Consider the following 26008-nt stretch of genomic DNA (forward strand, 5'->3'; position numbering starts at 1 on the left):
CACCAGCCAGACACAGAGGAAGCAAGATGACAAGCTAGAACTGAAAAAAGGTACTAAGCCACGTGACAAAACATAAAGAATTATGGGTTAATTTAAGTGTAAGAACTAGTCAGTAATAAGCCTGAGCTACTGGCCAACTATTTTAAATTAATATAAGGCTCTGTGTGGTAATTTGGGAAGCAGCTGCTTGGTATTTAGAAGTTGCTATTGGACAGAAACTTCCACTTACAAGCATCCATTTCATAACTGACTTTTATAAATGCTGCAATTTCAAAGGAAATGTTATTTTTGAAATCTTTGTTGCATCTGAACAGATATCTTTTGAGCTACAAATAGACTCTTACTTGTTGTTTGCAGTACAACTTTTACTTATTTATATCTTATTTAGAAAATCCACCAAGAAGAAATTATAGAACAAAGATGGTACAGAATTAATTATTTCTTCTATTCTGTTTTTTCAGATTCTTTGTTGCATTCAAACTTAATCATACCAGTCAAATTTTAAATATTCAATAGTTATTTAGTGTGACCATGATGCTTTAAAATTATGAAGTATAAATTTAACTATTGCCAATTTTCTGTTGTTCCTTTTTTATTAGCATGAAAGATCTTATGACATTGCTTATGTCCTAGCTAACTTAGTAAATATGTTAAAATAATAGAATTCTGAATTCTGGATTTATTTTATTTTTCCATCATGAGGGAAAGAAGTTGAAATCAACTCATTCATTTGCTTACAGTGCTTTAAAAATTATATAAATACATTCATATATGGATATCAAAGTATACAGCTCAATGAATTTTTAAGAAAATTCTTTTCCATAGAAGTTGGGTAGGAATTAGTTCCTATTATAGGAGCAGGGAAGCAACACACAAAATAGATGCTGATAATCCTGTTTCTTGGCCCATGTCATTATTACATTTGTACACTCAGTTTCTTAATGATTTTCTGCTTGATGTCCAATCTTTTCTGATTTTTGTTGGCTGGTGAAATTCTAGTCTTCCTTTAGCAGTCAACACAGATGATGAAAACCAGTCACTGGGGTCCTACTTAGCCTTCTTGTTTAAAAGCTGGGTGTGTAGACTCATCATGGGTGTGCATATATCTGTTTGAACACATGTACTGGTAGAGTACACACACATATAAATTTACAGATTATTTGTCTAGGCTATGTTTATATAGCATAGCTAGTGTTCCATGCATTATTTCCAACTATTCATTATGCTGACTTTTCATGTTCTTTCTATACTAAAACTTTTAATAATAGAATCTGCTGGGGGATGTCTTTCTGTACACCGAGAATATATTTTGTTCCTATTGGTTAATAAATAAGCTGCTTAGGCCTATGGCAAGGCAGCTTAGAGGCAGGTAGGATATCCAAGGAAAGCAACAGGCAGAGTCTAGAAAGATGCCAGCACCGCCAGGAGAGGCAAGATGTGAAAGTACTGGTAAGCCACTACCACAGGGCAACTTAGAGATAGAAATGTGTCAAGTTATAAGAGGGAACTAGCAAGAAGCCTGTCATAGGCCATACAGTTTGTAAATAATACAAATCACTTGGTTTGAGTGGCTGCAGGATGACAGGTGAGAGATTTGGACCATGGGGGTCCAGGCAGAAGCAGAGTAAATTTTCTGACTACAAGAATCCACTTCTCTACATTTTCTATTTCCTGTAGAATCAGTAGGGAAGAGTTTGAGAAAAATTAAATAAGCAGACAAATTATTTTATATTTTTATAAAAGATATATAAAGAGAATATGAAGTGTTTTGTTTCTATTTTAAAGAACACTTATAACATCTTCTTTAAAATTGTAACAGGCACATTCTTCTTTAATATGCTTTTTTAAAATTTAGCTAAATTTCTAACATGGAACTTCTATCATTCCAAATAATGTGAGCAAATTAGGAATGTATTTAAGCTCTTTTCTACATTGTTTTATAATTAATTTTTTTTACTAATAACTGTTGTAATGTCAAAAATACAATACCTCTTGAATAGATAAAATTGTGACTACAGTTCTATAATTGGAATTCATCTTATTTCCTGAATGAAAGTATACTACTTCATAGTTAATCCCCATTCTGTAATCCATGTATACATAGTGAAATCCTACTGTGTGTCAGGACATAAGACAACCAATTTAAAAAGCACTGTAACCTGGAAGATTTGCAACCAAAATTAAAAAAAAAAAAAAAAAACTTAAAAATAGGACTATTTTTAAGAATGATCACTGGAACCAAGATCTGAGATCATCCCAACAAATTCTCAGCAAGGTAGGGTTTTTATTGCTTTGAATTTTCCACACTGAGGATTTAGGTATAAACAGTTCATGATCAGAGAGAAGTTATGAAGAAATGTGGTTAAGTCAACAGTCTTGCAGAAAAGAAGGAAGGGAGGGAGGATGGAAGGAAGGGAGAGAACTCCTTCGAATGCAAGGGAATTAAAGGAATTATATAGAATGATACTGGTTGTTTGTCCATGCTGAGTTGTAAACTGTTCTTGGTGAAGGAATAACCATTAGTGAGGAAGCATTATTGAATCTGTCTAAATAATGAACAAAATAAAAAGACACACATGTCTTAGTCTTTGCAATTTTCGAGAATCATTTTGTTTCATTTTGTTCTTGTTTTTTGAGACAAGGTTTCTTTGAGTAGCCATAGTTGTCACTTTGAAGACCAGTCTTGTCTTGAACTCAGATATCCACTTGCCTCTGTCTCTCAAGAGCTGGGATTAAAGGTGTGTGGCACTATCACCCAGCAATTTGTGAATCTTTTTTTTTTTTTTTTATCAGTAACTAAAGATTTTTGACTGTATGATTGGACTTAAGGATTTTGAAATGGAAGATTATCTTGGACTCTTCTGTCATACTTTTATCCCATTTCATATATCCTCATAAGAGCAAGGCAAAGGGAGGTTTAAAACACATTGAAATTGAAAAAAGATAAATAAAAAGTGAGATACAGAACAATGTATATTGACGTATCCACATAGTGGCACCAAATTGTTTAACTCGTGGTGTAAAGGGTTTAGAAACAAAGCCGAGGCTCTGCAGGAATTTTAAACTTTTACTTATCACAGTTCAGTGATATACTTCTTCCAACTCCCTAGTCTTACTTCAATAAAGTTTCCATCACCTCCCAGTAGACATTAATTCATGAAAACATCAATGAATTATGTGATGGATCACGTCAGAGACCTGGGGATTCACTCACCTCCCAAGGACTCAAACCATGAATTTTGTTGTCTTGTGGCCACAGGTTATAGTATGAGAGCTCTTGTAATATATTTCAGAATCTAATTATACCATAATATTTTATGAATGTTATACATGTCAAAGGAAAATTGATAGACAAGAAGTATCTAACACAAATTTATGGGTCTCAGAAATCATCCAGAGGGAACGATGTGAAAATCTACTATTGTAAAATGTGAGGAACTTTTGTTTAAACAAGATGTCAAAATAATCAGATACTTGGTTAACTTATTTAATATGTTAGCATGGATTAATTACAAGCAGATGGGCAGAGAGAGAATGAACATTCAACCTCATTTGTTGGTAGTATGTTAAAATAAAATGAAGTTTGGAAACTGTCTCCCTGTCCAACTAGCTGTATGACTTCACAAAAATTAATTGTTTTGCCCCCTTTATGTTCCCACATAGGCTATCCTATACCTGCTCAAGTTCCAATACCCCACATTTATTGGACTTCAGCATTCTACTTCCCATTGACAGGAAGGTTGTAATGTAATTCCTGAATTAGTTATTCATTAGACACAGGTTATGTACATTGAAAAATTATAGTCAAGAAGAAACTGAATTTTTTTTGCTGCTTCCTGAGGAATTTCCTTTATTATTATTATTATTATTATTATTATTATTATTATTATTATTATGTGTTTTAATTTTATACATCAGCCATGGGTTCCCCTGTCCTCCCCCCTCCAGCACCCACCTCCACCTTCCCCCCCAGCCCCTCCCTTCCATCCCCATGTCATCTAGGACCAAGACAACCCTGGGGATTCATTTAAACCTGGTAGATTCAGTACAGGCAGGTCCTGTCCCATCCTTCCAGGCTGAGCATGTGTCCCTGTGTAAGCCCAAGGTTCCAAAACTGACTTTTAACATAATTGACACTGCTTATTTACTCTAAGTCCTGCACATGGCCTAGAATAAGACCTATGAACTGGCTTTTTAAAGTGTGTGTGTTCATATACATGTTGGTGTACGTGTTTGTTTGCATGTGGAAATATACCCTATAGAGCATGGACATGCTATTTAATCTCTTAAACAGGCAGATTTATTCCACTTTCATAAGAAATAATACTGAAATTATAATTATATTTATATCTCAAATCTGGAACATTTAGTTCAAGACCACTTTAAATTTCAAATAAATGTTTTAGTACATTTACAGCCTTAATATATATCATTCTCACATATTCATTATATGATTTGTATTATATAAGACTCGAAAATCAAAAATAGCATGGTTTTTCAGAAAACTGTGTTTTTCAGAGTATTAATTTTGTCATTGTGCAGAAGATGCTATCTACCCAAACAGCAGTGAGTCTTTTCAAAGGAAATTACAAGAATACTCCATTTATTAATGCTATAAATGATCCAAGATATTATGTAATGTTTATTTAAATAAAAACTTTAATTAATAAAATATCATGTGTGTATTGCCTCAATGAGCTTTACTGAAAGTTTCTAAATTAAATTAAAGTAATGTACATTATTTCTAAAGCAATACAAGCTTCATGCCAACTTTAACACAAATTACCATACTTCATTCAAATTTTGCTAAACTAATATGAACTAATTCACATCTTAGATATTTTAATCAAATATAGTATCTTAATAATATTGTTAGCTCATGCAATAAGCAAATAATCATTTCTCATTCATCATCATGATTCTCATGTAAAACAAAGTTTCATTTTTAAGTGAGTATATTCAAACATATGTAACTATAATCAGATTATAATAATCCTATATCAGTAAGATCATCTTATAATACATAGTGAATTAATGATACTTACTTGTTTAACTAAACTAATTATTTATTTAATATAATGATAATTTCCTCTGAAGAGTTGACTTGATTAATATGGTTGTTACTACTGCTAAACCTGAATGGGTAATTTAAAATATTAGCAAACCCATGTAAGAAGGAGAGAATGAATTATGCAAATTGTCACCTGATTTCCAAAGCAGTGGCACATACACACACTCCCACTCCAGACAATAAATGTAAAATTTCATCAAAAAATATAATTTAAATTATAAAAAATTGCACTAAATTACATATTAAAAATTTGAGTAAAGAAATGGTATGTAATTTTCTCATAAGGCAAAAGGTGATTTTCCTTTCCAGTCTATCCATTGTGCTATATGTCCCCCAAATTAAAAATGGTAATGCATTTCAACATTGATAAATGAAACACAGGCAGTTATTTCTTTATTCATTTATTTGTAGGACAAGTTCATATCATAAAAGGAAGACAGCTGAATTATGAGAAACTCTAAACATTAAATATGATTGAATACATGTTGCAGAGCACATACAGATTCAACTAAATTGTTCACACAATGCCATGTCAATTCTAATTCTGCAGGTAAGTATTCACCTTTTCAATACAAATGCCAATTTTTTTCAACCAAGTAGAGAGAGGTCTTGGGCAGTAGAGAATAACCTACTTTTGCCAATTCACTAAACCAGTATAATCCATAACTGCATCCTATGTATATGGTGATATTTTATTTGTACTGAAATGTGATTTTATTTGTATGTTAATAAATAAAGTTGCCTGGGGGTCAGAGCTAATAGCAAGCCACAGCAGAAGCCCAGTGGTGGTGGCACACACCTTTAATCCAGATCACATGACAGATAGATCTCTGTGTGTTCAAGGACACAGCCAGCGTGGAGACACACGCCTTTAATCTCAATACAAACTATAGAAGACCTAGAGGTCTGTACAGACAGGTGGTGACTAGGAGGTCATGTGGTTGGGTTTACAACCAATGAAAATGCAGAACAGAAAGTCAATAAAAAGACAGATACACAGGAAGTAGGTCGCTTGCTGAGGGGAAGGACAGCAGCAGCTGGAAGGGTAAGAAGGTGGTTTTAAGGTACTGCTCTGACCTCTTGGGCTTTTAACTCTGCATTTGGCTCTGTGTTTCTTATTTAATAAGACTGTTCATCTACATACATACTTATCCTCAAACCAGCAGATACATATAGTTCTTACTATATATCAAAGAATCTTCCTTTTTGAGCAGACACAGACTATGAGAAAATTCCACAGCTGGTCATATGGAAAGAACTACTGGAAATGAGGTGCCTAATCCATACTGATACATCTTTTAAAACCCAGTCCCTATGTATATGACACAAGGAACATAGTGGAAGAAGTGGAAGAAAGATTGTAAGAGCCAGAAGACACAATTCTGCTCCTTTAAATGCCTTTTAGACAAGACTGGAGTTCTGCCCATTAATTCTCAACAGTATGTTTCTCTAAACAAGACTTGCCTGGTGCAAACATAAGTAAATCCACCAACTTGGATGGAGGCAATCTCACAAGGCCTTACCCCTAGAAGTATCATTATAGTCAATTAATGGCTGTAGAGAGAGGGATAATCAGTATTCTTCAGGAATAAACCTTTTAATAGGTTATATAGTCTCATGTGATCAGCCATAAACACATTTGTACACATGAGCAATACAATATTACTATATTGTTGCATATGTACATAGGAATACATATTACACAATATTAGCAATATTACACAAGTAAGAAGGACATACTATCCAACTTATTATGTCATTGCAATATTCAAAATGATAATCAAAGCTAAGGGTTGAGCAAAACCACATGATCAATTAATAGGCTAGAAATGAACATGTGTTGAAGGATTTTATTAAGCTGTGCCTGAAATTCAAAGTAAAATCCATACTAAGAAATGGAAAATAATGTTTTAGACTTGAAGATGACATCAATATGAACTGGCATCCTCTGCAGTTCCCATCAGAGGAGATACTGTCATACTTTGAGTTTGTAATGTTTCCAATAGCCTGGTACATTCCAACATACAGACCTCATCAGGTAGCACTAATTTCAGAGACTAGAATCTCTGATGTTTCAAAACCAAATGGAAAATTTGTAATAAAAGACTCTATACTCCAAAACTGTGATTAAAAAATGGGTCTTTACTATTATCAGTCACTTCTGTCAGGTACTTTGATAACAGCAACTCAAAAAGTAACAGGTAGAGATTCCTATTCTTTCTTATGTGTTATGGTTCATAGTCTTACATTTCAAATTGTCAGAAAAAAATCACTGCATGGCTGTTGCTTAGATTGTTCCACTGTTTGCCTATAGTTTCTCCACTGAAATTTGCACTGTGAGATGTGTGCTCATACCATCCTCATACACTGTTTAAAAGTTTGATTACTCAACCAGCATTAATTGGTAATAATTTTAAAATAAATTTATTTGTCAGATTACATTCTACATTCTTGTTTAAAGTCTCCAGATGGCATAGACTAGTAGTTACGCATTATTTGTGATTTTGTGTGTGTGTGTGTGTGTGTGTGTGTGTGTGTGTGTATTTGTATGTGTATGTATCTGTGTATGTGTGCCTGTGTGTTGTATACATCTGATGTATCTACTTGTGTATGGAGGCCAGAGCTTGGTACTGGCTATCTTTCTTTATCAATATTTACCTTGCTTCTTGAGACTAGATCTCTTTTCTGCACCTGGAAATTACTGATTTGTGCAACTGACTGGCTAGTGGACTCTGAGAATCATCTGTTTCTGTAGCCCCCAATTCTAAGATTACAGATATGCATCCCCACACCCAGATTTTACATGGAAGCTAGGTATATGAAGTCATGTCCTCACATCAGTGTAGCATACATGCTACACACTGAGCAATCACTTTATCCCAGCATTTACATAGAATTTTAAGCAAATTTGACAGTTATATATATTAAGAAAATAATTTTAACCACATTTAGAGTTTCAATTAATGAGGGATAATCCTCTTTCAGGGCAATGCTTTCTGTTATGATGCTTCTTCAAAGATGTTCTGTGAAGACACTTAAAATGTATACTATATATTACTTAACACCATTCTGTCAGTTTCAATTACTTTGAAAACATTTTATCCAAATTCTAAATGTAAACTAGTATTGACTTCAGAAATATCTGGGTTAAAATATTCTACTTCCTTTAGTAAAACTTCACACTTACTTGAAAAGATTAAATAGCAACACAAAAGATTGTATCATTAAATTTTAATTGTGCAAAATGAATTAATCAGCTTAATGCTAGACTGAAGTAATAATGAAAGCAATGGATTAGAAAGATAAAAATCAGGATTCAAACTACAAATAAACTTATCTGCATGTTTTACCATTTCTGGGACTCATTGTAGTTGTTTGCAAAATCATCCCATTGTAATTGTTATGCCTGGTTATCTCTAATTTTGCTGACCTCATTCTCATTAATTTATTTACTATATGAATGCAATGTTGGTTTCACAGTCTGATTTATTTAACCAAGTAACACAAATATTAGAAATGTGATAAAGAATGAATCATCTCACCCCAATTGTTTCAGTGGGCTTTTTGTGATGTCCTTGACCCCTATGGTTTGTACAATCCTTCTTTCCTCTCCTCAGCAGGATTCCCTAAATGCAGCCTAATGTTTGACTGTAGTTCTCTGCATCTGTTTCCATCTGAAAGTGAAGGAAGGCTCTCTGATGAAAAAACAAAAAAAAAAAAAAAAAGGTATTCACCCACCTAAGAATATAGCTAAATATCATTAGGCATCATTACATTGACATCCTGAATGACGTATCCCAGACCTAGAAAGACAAACATGGTATGTATTTACTTACAAATAGATATAAGCTGTAACATAAAGAATAACCACACTACGGTCCACAGATCCAGAGAGGACAGGTAACAAGGAGGGCCTAGGAAAGAATGCAAAAATCTCCTGGGGAAGGGGAAATAGAAGATATTTCATGGGTGGACTGGGAGTAGGTGGGGATGGGGAAATAATTGATCAAGTTGGGGTTGGATGGAGCAGAAGAGTACCTAAATAGATTACTGGAAATGGGGGGGGCATGCCAGGGTCAGACAGAAACCTGGTGCAAGGGAATCTCCCAAAAAATCTACAAGGATGACCCCGGCTAAAACTCTTAAGAACAGTGCATGTATATCCTGAACTGCTCAGTTCCTATGACCAGGCAAAACTTCTAGTGGAGAGACTGGGACACCAACCAGCCCCACAACCTTTGACCTACAGCCTGTCCTGCCCTTGTGATATGCTGGGGTAACAGTGACTCAGAGATTGTCAAAGTGGCAAGCCAATGACTGGTCCAGCCTGAGACTCATACAATGAAAGTGAGCCCACCCCTGAAACTGGTTGGACTGCTAGGACCCAAAGGCTGGATGGCCCAGAGACCTGGGATAGAACCAAACACAATTGGAGAAAAAATAATATTCTTGACAAGTAGATTGTAGGAAAGAGACAAGGAGCTCTGACTGACCCCATCCTAACATCTTAACAATTTTAAGTGAAGTGAGATTTTTGGATTTTAGTATTGAGACTGAATTGGGACATGAGATTAATAGTTTAATCATAGTTTATATTAGGCATGCCAGGAAACAATGAAAGAAATTATACACTTTGCTTTATGTGTGAATCTTTTATGAACTCTAATTCACCCTATGAACCAGAGTAAGAAAGTAACAGCACATACTTCAGTATCAACTAACAAAAGAGGAACATCAAGTTGGTTCTGAATCATCTAGAAATGACAGAGAAGCAAGAGTGGGGTTGTATAGTTAGGGAAGGTGAGCAATGTTGTCTGAATAGAGCCTTGGAAGATGACTCAAGCTTTCTAATGAGGAAGAAAAAATAGTAGAAACAGAAATATAACACATTTAAATGCATACAGGCCTTAGAGAGGATGATCATCCTGAGAAAAGTATTGAAACATACAGATGAGTTAAGTCACAGTGCAAGGAAAAGATGTAAATGTTGAAATAGTGTAAAGAGCTAACGTGAAACAAAACAATACAAAAACATAAGAAAGAAACCGTAAGCATTTTTTTGTTTTCTGAAAGTTTTTGACACACAATGAGAGAATTCAATATAATTATATTGGTGTTTGGAAATGAACCAATCAAAAAACAATGAAATCATTACTGTCTAGGCTGAGGAAAAACTTTTGTATTGGCTATATGGCTTAAGGAATCAAAGAATCACTGAAAATGTAAATGAAGTAAACTCAGTCCCTATATCTCATTAAACATGAGATAGGCTTCAAGAGCACCCCCAAGGATTAGATTACCACTAGAATTTGGCTTATGCAAAATGGGATGAAAATTACTAGTTACATCATATTCCTATAATATTGTGATTCATATTAAAACACAAACTATTTCTAACATTTTTCCAATAGTACCATGCAAATCCTTTTGTGATTATTTTCTGACATTTTATGTTTTGTGTTTCCATATCAATATGGGTATACAATATTTTAATTTAGAAATAGAACTCAGTAGTTTTTATTGAAATAAAACATACAAAAATCATGAAGGATAAAATAAAGTTAAATAAGTAGACTTTGTTAAAAATAACACACTCTGTATTGGTTTAAAGAAGCTAGAAAGAAATGTCACCTGAAAAATCACACAATTCATGATGAAGTTGCTAAGGAACTTCCAAATTACAGAATATGTAGACGAGATCAGGTGTGTTCAGGATTCCAATTATCAAGAGAGAGGAGGGATTGTAAGAGCGTGAATTGTTGAGACCAAGTTTGGAAAAAGCACAGGGACAAATAGCTAAACTAATGGAAACAAATGAACTATGAACCAAAAGCTGTGGAGTCCCCAACTGGATCAGGCTCTTTAGATAAGTGAGCCAATTGAATAGCTTGAACTGTTTGGGAGGCACCTAGGCAGTGGGACCCAGACCTGTCCTTAGTGCATGACCTCGCTGTTTGGAACCTTGGACTTACACAGGGACACTTTGCTCAGCCTGGAAGGAGGGGACTGGACCTGCCTGTACTGAATCCACCAGGTTGAGCTGAATCCCCAGGGGAGTCTTTGTCCTGGAGGACATGGGAAGGGAGGGGCTGGGGGGAAGGCGAGGTTGGGGGACAGGGGGGAGGACAGGGGGGAGGACAGGGGGAACCCATGGCTGATATGTAAAATTAAATTAAATTAAAAAAAAAAAAGAATATGTAGAACTTTACCAATCAGCAGTGAAAGCAATCAGAGGTCTTTGAATCTGTAGGTGGTTTGTCATTTGTACAAACATTTAACAATTGGAAGGCAAGACTAATCCTGGTATACTTACTCTTTATAAACATTTGCTTACCCCAAAACAATTATGCAACCTATCCTTATTTGTTGCTATGATTCTGTTACCACTGTTTGTAGCAGGAATCTTAAAGAGTCTTATTAATTAAATCAAATCTGAGGCCAATTATTGGGGTGAATGCTGGAAGATCAGAGAAGTAGAACAAGCCACAGTTTTCTCAACTCAACAGTTCCTCAGCTGATCCCATTTCCTCACACTGGATGCCTCTCAGCTGAACTGTGCTGCTACAAAGCCTAGAATTTTAACCAGCCAAATGCTTCTAGTTTCTAGTCCTCATGCCTTATATACTTTTCTGTTTTCTACCATCACTCCCTGGGATTAAAGGCATTAGTCACCATGCTTGGCTGTATCCTTGAACAGATGGATTTCTGCCTCTGGAATGCTAGGATTAAAGGCGTGTGCTACCACTGCATATCCTCTATGTTTAATATTGTGGCTGTTCTGTCTCTGACCCTCAGATAAGTTTAATAGGGTGCACAATATTTTGCAAAGCACAATACCACCACAACTGTTGACATTGGTAGCATATCATCCTCTATTTTTCTCTTACTGCCTTTTCTCCTAGCTTTTCTTCTTTTTCCCCTACTCTGTCAATAAACATATCGATTCATGAATAACTTGATGCATTTGGAGGAAGCTTATATTCTGGGGGCAGGGCAAGATTTAAACTACTATCTATTCTAAATATTTATTTGATATTTTTCTTTAACAATAATAGCATAACAAATTTTGCTAGACCTGGTAAATGAACATTCTACATGAGTCATAGTGAAAACTTTATGGACAGAATTTTAACACATTGCCTCATTATAAAAAGCACAATCAATTTTTATAAATCTAAAAGACATCTTTTCATATAAATACAGTGTAGTTTATCTCACTTTAAGAAACAAGTAAAGCTTTTCTACTTCCCACCATAGCCTGACCCACATCTTTGGTGGAAGTCTCCTACTCCACCAGAATCCAGGCCAGCATCCTGAACACAGGTGTCACTGTCCCCTTCTCTTACTGGCGGGTAAGAAAGATTTGTCCTGACTGTGGGCCAGGAAGGAAAACTCTAACTACACAGAACATTCAGACAAAAATAAATAAATAAACAGAGAAATACCACAGCTAACAGATATTATGACACATATGGACATAACATATATCTCAGAAAATTTCACCTAAACGTAAAAGAATACACAGTCTTCTCAGTACCCTGTGGACCATTCTCCAAAATTAATCACATACTTTGCCACAAGGCAAGTCTCAACAGATATGAGAAAACTGAAGTAAATACCATGCACCCCATTAGACTGCATGGATTAAAACAGGATTTCCACAATTAGAGAAACAACAAAAAGCCTACAAACTCATTGAAACTGAACAACTCTATGGAATTACCACTGGATCAGGGAAGAATAAAGAAATTAAAGACTCCTTGAATTCAATGAAAATGACTGCACAACTTACCCAAACTGGAGGCAGTGAAAGTGATACTAAAGAGCAAAGTTCATTGCATGAAGTGCCTTCATAAGTTATTGGGAGACATCTCATATTAGCGCCTTAGCAGTACAAATGAATTCTCTAAAACAAAAAGAAGCAAACACACCCAAGAGCAATAAAAGGAAAGAAATAATCAAACTAAGTGATGAGCTCAATAAAATAGAAACACAGAGAACAATATAAAGAATCAAAAGAACAAAGAGTTGGCTCTTTGAGAAAGCTAGCAAGATATACAAACCCTTATCCTAACTAAAACAGAGACAGAATATAAAAATTAACAAAATCAGTAACAAAAAGGGCAATATAACAATAGACACAGAGGAAATCCAGAGCATGATTAGATAATACTTAAAAAACCTGGACTTCACAAAATTGGAAAGCCAGACAAATAAACAAACCAGACAAATTCCTTGATATGTACCACTCAGCAAATTAAATCAAGATCAGAGAAATAATTTTTTTTTGTTGTTGTTGTAGTTTGAGACAGGGTTTATTTGTAGTTTTTGGTGCCTGTCCTGGATCACACTCTGTAGACCAGGCTGTTCTGGAACTCACAGAGATCCACCTGGCTTTGCCTCGTAAGTCCTGGGATTAAAGACATATGCCACCCCCACATGATATAAGATCAGATAAAGAATTTTAATTGACATCTAACCCCCAAGGAAATAGAAGCAGTCATTAAAAATACCTCATTTACAAAAGCGAAGGGCCAGGTGATTCTAGCAGATAATCCTACCAGACTTTCAAATAAAACCAAATATCAACTCCTTGACATATTCTGCAAATACACAGAAGAAACATTGTCAAATTCTTCATGAGGCCATTCACCCTGGTACACAAACAACACAAAGACTCAACAAAGAAAGAGAATTACAGACTAATTTCCCTCATGAACAATGATGTAAAATATTCAATAAAATACTTGCAAATTAATCCAAGAACCTATCACAAGGATCATCCACCATGATCAAGTAGGCTTCATGCAAGAGATGCAGCGATGGTTCAATATATGTAAATCTGTCCATGTAATCCATATAAAGAAACCGAAAGAAAAAACATGATCATCTCATTAGATTCTAAATAGCCTTAGACAAAATCCAACACCCCTTTGTAATAAGCATCTTGGAGAGATCAGGGATACAAGGGAGATACCACAACATAGTAAAAGCAATATACAGCAAGCATATAGCCAATATCAAATAAAATGAAGAGAAATTCAAAGCAATGAATTTCTTCTATCCTAAGGAAGAAAATAAGGTTGTCCTCTCTCTCTCTCTCTCTCTCTCTCTCTCTCTCTCTCTCTCTTCTCTCTCTCTCTCTCTCTCTCTCTCTCTTTCCCTCTCTCTCTCTCTCTCTCTAAATATATGTATATATTTAATATGGTACTTGAAGTCCTAGCTAGAGAAATAAGAAAACTAAAGGAAATCAAGGGCATACGAATTGGAAAGGAAGAAGTCAAACTTTCACTATTTGCAGATGATATGATAGTTTACATAAGTGACCCTAAAGATTCCACCAGGGGGCTTCTACAACTGATACACCATTAGTTAAGTGGGTGGATACAAGATTAACTCAAAAAATTAGTAGCCCTCCTATATGCAAATGATAAATGGGTACAGAAAGAAATCAAGGAAGCAAAACTTTTCATAATAGCCACATGTAATATATGATATCTTGGTGAAAGTATAACCAAGCAAGTGAAAAACTTGTATGACCAAGAACTTCAAGTCTTTGCATAATGAGAGATATCAGAAGATGGAAAGATCTCCCATGCTCATGGATTTGTAGTATTAGCATAATAAAAATGATCATCTTACCAAAAGCAATCTCTTGATTTAAAGGAACCCCATTAAAATTGCAACATCATTTTTATGCACATTGAAAGAAAAAAATATCAACTTCATCTAGAAAAAAAAAAACCGGACAAACAAAAAAAAACACAGGATAGTTAAAACAATCCTGTATGAGGAAAGTACTTCCAGAGGTTTACCATCCTTGGTTTCAAACTGTAGCACAGAACTACAGTAATAAAAACCACATGGTAATTATATGAAAATATAGAGATAGATTAGTGGAATAAAATGGAAGACCCAGATGTAAATCCACATACCTATGGCTGATAGATATTAGACAAAGAAGACAAAATTATACAATGGAAAAAAGAAAGCATCTTCAACAAGTAGTGCTGGCAGTGGATGTCAGAATTTAGCAGAATGCAAATAAATACATATGTATCACCCTCACAAAATTCCAGTCCAAGTGGATCAAAGACCTCAACATACACCTTGATACACTGAACCTGACAGAAGAGTAAATGGGAAATACCTCTGAAAGCATTGTCCCAGGAGACAACTTCCTGAATAGAACTCCAATAGTATGAGTACTAAGATCAACAATTAATGAATGGAACTTCATGAAACTAAAAAGCTTTTGTAATCAATTGTTAATAGGCTTAAATGACAGCCTACAGAATTTGAAAATACCTTCACCATCTGCACTTCTGACAAAGGGTTGATTTCCCAGTTATGTAAAGAACTCAAGAAACAAGATATCAAAAAACCAAGTAATCCAATTAAAATTTGAGATACAGATTTAAACAGAGAATTCTCAACATAAAAATTTTAAACACCTGAGAAAAACTTAAAGAAATGTTCAACATCCTTATCCACCAGGGAAATGCAAATCAAAAGGAATCTGAGATTCTTCATTATACCTGTCATAATGGCTAAAATCAAAATCACAAGTTACAGCTCATACTAGAGAAGATGTGGAGCAAAGGGAACATTCCTCCATTGCTGGTGGGATTCCAAACTTGTGCAGCCACTTTGGAAATCAATTTGGTGGTTTTAAGAAAACTGGAAGTCAATATGTCTCAGGTCCCAGCTATAACACTATTGGGCATATAGTCAAAGTATGTTCAATCATACTACAAGGACACTTGCTCACCTATGTTCACAGAAGCTTCATTCGTAATATCCAGAACCTGGAAACAACCCAGATGTCCCTCAAACAAGAATGGGTAAAGAAAATTTGCTATATTTACACAGATATATACATGCAACCTGATGAATCCATCTAGTGTTGCTGGCATGTATATGATTTTAGGGTAGAATATGTGGTATTGAATAACCACTTAGCGGTCGATTCCTGAGCAAGACCAATTCTCCCTGTTCTAGAAGCTCTATATCTAGGGGTGGATCCCTGTGAGATTTATTCCACTTATTTTGACATAGTAACTGGTGATGTCATTATATGAGTCAAGCTTAAGCAGCCACACTATTGAGATTTTATGTGTACAGTCTCTCTTTGATTTCTCAGAGACATGTTCTTATGTCAGACTTATTGATCCTATGGATCTTCCAGTATTTTGATACTTTCTTCTCTGATTTTCTTTGAGTCTCAGATGTTGGGGTGTGCTGTTTTTGTCACTTAGGGCTGGACATCCATTGTGAAATGGTCTCTGCATTTTCACCCATAAAACTTTCTGTAATGGTTTCCAGCTGCTGCAAAATTAACTACTTCTTCTACTTCTTCTTCTTCTTCTTCTTCTTCTTCTTCTTCTTCTTCTTCTTCTTCTTCTTCTTCTTCTTCTTCTTCTTCTTCTTCTGGTGAGGAAAGAGACCTGCACTTATCAATGGGTAATAATGATAAGTATCTCAAAAACTGTTAAGAACTACACTGGCCTAGGAAAGCAGCTGTAGACCCATTACATCTTAGTTTTTTTTTTTTTTAATTGATGACCATGGAAAAACTTTTTATTATTTTATTTTCTCTTTTATTGATTACATGGCAACTCTTATAAGGGAAAATATTTAATTGTGGTGACTCATTGCAGTTCAGAAGTACAGTCCATTATCATCATGGCAGGGAGCATGGCAGCATGCACACAGTAATGGTGCTAGCTACATCTTATATGCAGACAACAGGAAGTAGACAGTGACAATAGGCACAGTTTAAGCATAGGAAACCTCAAAGCCCACCCCCACAGTGACATACTTCCTCCAACAGACCATACCTCCTAATAGTGCCACTCCTTTTTGGGGGCTATTTGCTTTCAACTAACACTCATCTCACTAGCCTCTAGGGAGTAAGTAAGTTTAGAATACCAGGTATTATTTCCCTAAACTTAAAAAATTCTATGCAAATGCTAAGTGATGGATTCTCCAAGCATTAAAAATATATTATTGAACATGTAAAAAATTCACAGGCAATATAAATCAGTGTTTATGAAAGGTTTTTGTATAGTGACATGAAGTGATATTTAATGTGACCAATAGCCTAATCCACCAGATAAAATGGAAATAATTAGAGAAAGTGGAGTATAGTAAAGAAGTTAAGATCACTTGATTATTAAGACAGTTTGTGGGGCTGGGGATTTAGTTCAGTGGTACAGTGCTTGCCTAGCAAGCACAAGGCCCTGGGTTCAGTCCTCAGCTGAAAAAAAAAAAAAAAAGATTCTAGGTCTTATACCCAACACTGAAAAATGGTAGGAAATATCTTTCCAAATAAAAAAATTACAGATAATCCGGCACCCCCCCCCAAAAAAAAGACAGTTTGCTTTTGGGTCATAATACCATGTACTTATATCCCAGCTCCCCCGACACACACAAATGTCAGTAAGCATGCCAATGCTGTAAATGCAGCTCTGAAAGATAAATGCCCTCTTCTGTTCTCCAAATGAGCACATACATGTGCTCATGTTGGCATTTCATGCACACACACACACACACACACAAACACTTAACACATGGTCACACACTGCACACACAAATAATTTTTTAAATTAAAATTTAGCATATAATGAAAGTGTAAGAATCTATTTGTCTGCAACATTGCCTAGTTTATTTGAAAAGTTAAAGCAACTCCCATAATATATGCACAGAATATTTCAAATAAATTGGTATGCACATTGATTATTTCTTAAAAATAAATCTTAAAAAATAATGAAGCATCTTAAATTTAAAAGTTTCTATTTCAACTGATTTGCAGATATTGAAATTAGTTAATTAAATAAGAGTAAAGGCCTTCCAAAATTAGCTATAAAAATAAATTTGTCCCCAAATGTTCATTTGGAGAAATCCTTTAAAAATATTTCAGGACCAGGCTAAGAAGTAATGGGGAAAAAAAACTATTATATTGAAGAATAACTGGCAATATTTGAAAATTTTAAACTATTCATTATATCAAACATAAATAAAGATAAATTGCACATTATATTCTGGCAGTATATCTTTTTTCTCCTTTTTTATTTATTATATTTGTGTTTTAATTTTACATATCAGCCATGGGTTCGCCTGTCCTCCCTCCTCCCACCCCCATCCCCATCTTCCTCCCTGCCCCTCCCCTCCATTCCCATCTCCTCCAGGGCCAAGAATCCCCTGGGGATTCAATTTAACCTGGTGGATTCAGTACAGGCAGGTCCAGTCCCCTCCTTCCAGGCTGAGCAAAGTGTCCCTGTGTAAGCCCCAGGTTCCAAACAGCGAGGTCATGCACTAAGGACAGGTCTGGGTCCCACTGCCTGGGTGCCTCCCAAACAGTTCAACCTATTAAATTGTCTCACTTATCCAGAGAGCCTGAGTCCAGTTGGGCGCTCCACGGCTTTTGGTTCATAATTCATTTGTTTCCATTAGTTTGGCTATTTGTCCCTGGGCTTTTTCCAAACTTGGTCTCAACAATACACTCTCTTACAGTCCCTCCTCTTTCTCAACAATTGGACTCTTTGAGCTCCACCTGGGGCCTGGCCAAGGATCTCTGCATCTGCTTCCATCAGTTATTGGATGAGAGTTCCAGCACGACAGTTAGGGTGTTTGGCCATCTGATCACCAGAGTAGGTCAGATCAGGCTTTCTCTCAACCATTGCCAGCAGTCTACAGAGAATGTATCATTGTGGATTTCTGGGGATCTCTCCAGCACTCTGTCTATTCCTGTTCTCATGTGGTCATCATTTATCATGGTCTATTATTCCTTGTTCTCCCTTTCTGTTGTTGATCCAGCTGGGATCTCCTGCTCCCCTAAGCTTTCTTTCCCTCGAACATTGTCCTTCATTACTCCCACTGTCATCCAGGTTGTTCATGTAGATGTCATCCATTTCTCTGTCATTGGGTGATCCCTGTGTCTTTCCTAGGGTCCCGTTTTCTAGGTAGCCTCCTTGGAGTTGTGTAGCAGTCTAGTCATCTTTGTTTTACATCTAGTATCCTCCTATGAGTGAGTACATACCATGTTTGTCTTTCTGAGTCTGGGTTACCTCACTCAGGATGATTTTTTCTAGATCCATCCATTTGCTTGCAAACCTCATGATGTCATTGTTTTTCTCTGTTGAGTAGTACTCCATTGTGTATATGTACCATATTTTCTTTAACCATTTTTCAATTGAAGGGTATCTAGGTTGTTTCCAGGTTCTGGCTATTACAAACAATGCATATATGAACATAGCTGAGCAAATGCCCTTGTGGTATGATTGAGCATTCCTTGGGTATATGCCCAAGAGTATATCTAATCGTGGTGAATCTGTGAAGAAACAAAATGGGGAATTTTTCATACTATCTTTTAATTCTTGGAGAATTTCACAGGTGAATACAATATCTTAAGATATTATGCACTTCTGTCTTCCCTTCCTACTCCTCTCAGACTCATCCCTGAAAACATGTACCTCCCAAGTTCATATTCTTAAATTTTTATTAACCAACTGAATCCCTTGAGTGTTGCCTGTATGCATATAGGTATATAGCCATATAGCAGGTCAAGTGCCATACATGTGAATATGACCAAGTACCAATAACTTCTCATGTACACATTCTCATCCATGATTTAATTTTGACTGGCTTAATCTTGTGTGGATTCTGAGAATTCAGCCACGGCCTTTGGATTTGTCAAATGCAGAAGACAATGATCTCAGCATCCTTCCCAACCTCTGGCTCTCATAAACTTTCCTCTAGCTCATCCATGACATTCCCTGAGCTTTGTTGTTGGCCTTTGTTGATGGTCAAAGAGTGATGTACATGTCTGCTTAGCTCTGAGCTTTCTAAAGTGGCTGAGCGTCTACACTTGACCATTGATAGTCTTTTTATTAGCTGCCACCTACTATAAAATGTAGCAAACTTTCACATCTTACAATTGGGTTCATGAGCAGAATTGTTTCTGTTCATTAGTACTTTATTTCAAGCACTTAATAAAGACTGTGATGGCTTGATTATACTAATCAGGTATTGATGTTCATGTCTTATTATTTTTCAAATTTATATTAGATTATATGTTTATAGAAAAATTATTTAATGTCAGTTTTTGGAAAATTATTCATTCTAAATTACAATTTCTATTAATAAAGTCATTTTAAAGACTCTTAATCTCTTAAGTGTGTTTTCCAGTTTTTCAGCAGTTTCCTTCATTATTTAACTGTTTTTAAACTTTACTGAGAAAAACTGTAAATCCCGAAGTATCCATGCCACATGTGAAACTATTTTATGTTTCTGAGTTTGTATATAAATAAAATTAAGTCCTCCTCAGCAAATGACATTTGGCTGAACTTCTCAGCACCTGTCAGGTTAGCAAGCAATGACTATTTACATTCGCTGAGTAGGACAGGCTAAAATCATTATGTGATATTTATTTCTATTGCAGGCCTCATGCTTTCTGCTTTCCTTCCATCTGATCCGCATGTGCTATTCCTCCCACAGGAAGTGACCTTGCTTTGTACATACCTGAGTGAGCAATAAAAAATAATTTCTAGTGACTGTTGGCTTTAAAGTGCTTTATTTTTACAATTCTTTACCTAAAAAGGGTGAAGGGATGCAGCAGGCAGCTGATCCAGCACAGGGTACATGCCACTGCCACACATCTCAAGTGAAGTTCTTCTTAAATCTCATTTTCTACTTGTTTTATAAGACTTCGGTGGTTTGAACGAGAATAAACCCAACAGACTCATATATGTGTGTGCTTAGTTCCCAAGTGTTATGGAAGAATTCACAGGTATCCCCTTGTTGAGGAGGTTGGTCACTTGGGGTGGCCTTTGGCTACCTCTTGGGGATCTGTTCCTCATACTGGACTGCCTTGCCCAGACTTAACACAAGGGGAGGTACTTTTTCTTACTGCATCTTGATATGCTATGCTTTGTTGACACCCTTGGGAGGCCTGCCCCTTTCTGAACAGAAACAGAGGAGGGGTGGATGGGGAGGCGGGCAGAAGGACTGGAAGGATAGGAGGAAGGGAAAGCTGAAGTCAAATGTAAAATAAATAATAAGAAAGAATATCAAGAATAAAGACTGTACCATTTAGAAAAACAAAACAAAACAAAAACAAAAAACAACAGCACCAACAGGCCCAGTCTCTCTGCCTGCTGCCTGTGGATCAGGATGTAAGCTAGCAGCCTGTCTGCCAGCTGCCATGGTAATGGACCAATACTCTGAAATTGTAAACAAACTCTCAGTTACAGGTTTTCCCTTATAAAAATTGCCTTAGTCATGTTGTCTCTTCACAGCACTAGAACAATAAGTAAGGGAAACAATATGGAATTTTATATCGCTAAATTCATATATTAGTTCAAATCTTTTTGTTGATTCCATAGAAAGTTCTTTGTTAAATAGTTGTCTGTCATGGGCTGTTGAGATGGCTTATCAGAATAAGGTGCTTGCCACTAAGTCTGAAAATCTGAGTTCTAGAAATCCAGCTCACTAAAGATGTCTTATGACTGCCAGACACAGACACAGCAATGGCATGTGTAAGCCAACACACACACACACACACACACACACACACACACACACACACCACACTAAACAAATAAATAAATAAATAGTTGTAGCAAAAAAGTATTTATATAGTTTGAGATTAAAAATAATTTCATATTTTTAATTCCAAATACCTCCTCATCTTTAATTTTAGTCTAAGTCCATAGGAAGACATATTCAGCAAAATGTTAAACAAAAACAGATTGGACATATTTATGTTACTTATAATTCCAAGAGGAAAGTTTTCAATGTCTTACTATTACACATGATCATAGTTAACAAATTGCTTTCTCTGGAATCTCTCACCATTTTTCTTTCTCTTTGTCACTCATCCACTTTCTTTTCATCATCTTTACAAATTTTGTGGTAAAAAATTTTCAGCTATTGTTCATTAGTTCACAGTTATAACACTGGTTGGCATGAATCAATTTATTGTTTTTCTTAATTGGAGTGATTTTCTCCTTTTCAATCAGTTACATATTGAGTTTTATTTTTCGGACATAACACCACTGTATTTATATTATGTCATCCTCCTCCTCCATCCTCTCCAACTACTCCCTTATCACCTTCCTTCTCAAACTCATCTTTTACAATTATTATTACATGTATACAAACACATGTACACTGATGAATTCTGAAGTTCCTTTAGCTGTTCATGTGAATTATGAACATGTGATTAGGACTGGCTTCTTGTATACACATTGATTTATTTTCTAGAAATGACTCTCAAGATAGTTTACTTACTTCTAGAATCTAAATGTCATAACCCAGCCAAGTTGATTCTTAAATTAAATTATAAAATAAATAAATAATTAAATAAATAAAACAAATTGATACTTAAATATCAAAAATTATTTTATCTTTTAAAATTCTCATCAGATTTTTTCCTGCTTAAAGGTAATTTTTCCTTTATTTTAAATAGTTTCTAAAAACTCTTTTAGGGTTGTTGATTATGATCTTTATTATTTCCTTTGCTATAGCTGCCTCATTTTAATTATTTCTTAGGGATAGTGTTTGATGATATCCATGCTTGGTTTAGCTCCTCTTCAGTTTGGAGCTCCACTCATGACCTCATAAATTTGTAAATTTTATTTTCCCAATTGTTTTGGACTTACTTAGTGCTCTAGATATTTATTTTGAAGTTAATTTACTGATGAAGATATTTGTATATGATTTTAATGTAAACCTCCAAACCTACACTTTCATATATTGATTTCTCAACTGAGAAAATTGTCTAACAGATTTATAATTATTCAGTATTCATTTATCGGTATATCTATTTACATATGTACAAATACCTGTACTAAAATAATTAAGTATTGCATACATTTTCATTTCAATAAATTCCTTGAGAAAAATTATTTACTCTAACTTTTTCCACCTGCAAGATGAATCTTTTTAGAAGTGCAATAATCAAGCCGTCATATAATTACTAGGACTACTTTATTTTACTCCATTTTTAGTTGACAGAGATCTCATCTCATGCTTGGTGCCTAAATACCAGTCACCCAGAAAACCATTCTTACAGTATTTCTCATTATAAAGCAATTATTTCACTGATAAAATTATTAGATGATGATAAATTTTAAAGAATCATAACTGATAACTCATACACAGCATTAACACATGCCATTATGATTTTGAAGGAAAATATCAAACATTGTTTACTCCTCTTCACTGAGGCTCACATCAATTGGTATTTATGGTAACTGTAAGTATAGTAATTAAAGTAGCATATGAAATTTTTAGAATAGTCACGTAAACAGGGACACTTTGCTCAGCCTGGAAGGAAGTATTCCATATATAAAAATATTAGATCAAGATCTAACCTGTCTGTACTGAATCCATCAGTTTTAAATGAATCCCCAGGGGGGTCTTGGCCCTGGAGGACATGAGAATGGAGGGGAGGGGATGGGGGGGAAGGTGGGGGCAGGGGTGGGAGGCGGGAGGACAGGGGAACCCATGGCTGATGTGTAAAACTAAAACACAAATATAATAAAAAAAAGAAAGACAAAAAAAGATTTTCTAAGTCACAGGCAACTGAAAGACTGGAAATATAAGAATATATGATTTTATTTAAAAACTTGGAGCACTTAAAGACATTATACCTAATGATAATATGTTTTTATCTACAAAATTATGTGAAATTTTGTAAAATAAGGAATAAATCATGTTTTATATGTTCATTGTGGTATGTTTTTTCCTTGTGTCTTAGTTAAATATTTTTATCATTGTTGGATTTTTATTTACTTTCCGCAAAATCTCACATTAATCATATTTTTTTCTAAATAAAAGTTATATAAAATATATATTTTATTTCACAAAATGCTGAAAATCAGAAATCATCATGTTCCAAAAGTGCATATAAAGGAGCCTTTGATGTATCTATACATTGACAATACATTTTCAATATTTGTCTCTGATAATAATAAGACTCAAAACTTCTATGTATAGCTATTATCTATAATGTTATTAGCAATATCTATACTTTCAGTAGATATATTTCCCATGAGAATCATATAAAAATTAGTTAGATTTGAGCACTAAAAGCTTGACCAGGTTCAAAAAATCATCACTCCAAGCAGATAGTTCACACTTTATTTTGCATGTTTTGCCCCTTGTTGATCTGAAATTTGATGTGTCAGCATTCTAGCATGGGTTATTTTACAGTTTATAGCAAATCTCAAATTTACCACATTATACAGTTACATCCTTTCTACCTCTTCAAAAACATTTTTTTATTACTAAACACTAAAGCTTTTTCAAGTGTAGAATATATCATGTTATTTTCTGGATAAATTAACTGCCTTGCAAATGGCAAGAGAAATGTCACATTTTATGAATCATAGTTAACAAGATCTAACAAATTATATGCCACGTATTTCATAGTGCATTACAAGCACAGTCCATCTGAGTGCAGTGCAAGGATTTGTTATTAAATTTCAAAGCATCAGGAAAGAACCTCTTTCTAGCCACTTTTGGAAGTGATGTTTCCAAGATTCCTTCAAACACTATTAGTACCTCAGATGCTTCTTATGTGATTTGGATGAATGGATGCTGAAAATTCAGCAGTGTGACAATTTTTCAATTTTATGTGCATTTTATCCTCTCTTTACTTCCAGGGATTTATTAATATCACTATTTTATTCTAAATGACAGTGACAATCACCTAAGGAATGTCAGAATATATTACTGTGTATTAAACATTTTGTATGTCTAAAATATTTTATAATTGTAATGCTGTAAAAGTATATTAGAACTGTTTACATGAGTTAGCTTTTGAAACCATTTTTATCAATTAGTTTTGTTAGTTTATAATTCTCTCTTCCTCATACCCTCCACGTCATCTCCTTTCATATGTAACTGTAACTTTCCTAAAGTTCTGATTGTTTAGTTTTATGACATATTTAGCTTAAAGAAGAACATCTGTTTGATCAATGGATTGGGAATACCCCTTTGGAGCCTGGTGGGGTCATCATTGGGCACTCAGCTAAAGACATTGTTATTCTTCATCTCCTTGAATCCATCAGTAATAAATAGCTCTAAATTGAAGTGTACAGCTCTTGAACACATACTCAAACAAAGGCAGTCCTTATACCCATAAGGTAGAGGTGTTTCCTGTGGTGAATTCCTGATGACAATTCCAATACCTTGCCCAGAAGATTGCTCTCCATAGCCCCTATCTTTGTCCCTGGGCTCTTACATTGTCCTAGCTCTGTCTTCTGTATTCATCCTGGAATCTTAGATGAGTTGTTATGCATATCTTACATATGGTGGAACACTCATCTATTACTTATTCTCAGCAATTTGTATAGCCATCAGTGTCTACATTCACCACTTTCCACTGTAAAAAACCTGGAAATAACATTTGTCTGTGTATAAATATAAATATGTACATGGAAGCTTAATGCTGTGTCTATTTAACAAAAAAAAATAGATTATTGAATTCCCAGCGTAAGTCTTTTAATCTATTCTGCTATATTATTTTTACAATATTTACAGTTCCAGGAGTATATTTTCTCTTTTGAATCGGATCCCAAATTCAACCAGAGAAAAGTTAGTTACCCCCTTAGCAGTAATGTTACTATTACACTGAAAAATTAACATTATTTTAACAAGGTTATATTTGAAAGAGAAAATCTGAAAGACAACAGTATCATGCAGTATAACCATCAAAACAGTTTTGTCTTCACTGTAATTAATTTTTAAGTAAAAGAAATGAACAATTTAAGAAAAATTTTTCTTGGACAAAAAAAAATTCTGACTTGATAAAATCAGCTTCATGTGTTATTTCCTATTATATTTACAGTAATTGTAAATATAATTCTCATGTAATTTATTAAGACATTCTCAACTTGAATTAGTATTCCATATATAAAAATATTGGAT

This window comes from Onychomys torridus, chromosome 9, assembly GCF_903995425.1.
Source record: "Onychomys torridus chromosome 9, mOncTor1.1, whole genome shotgun sequence".
In the NCBI taxonomy this organism is placed as follows: domain Eukaryota; kingdom Metazoa; phylum Chordata; class Mammalia; order Rodentia; family Cricetidae; genus Onychomys; species Onychomys torridus.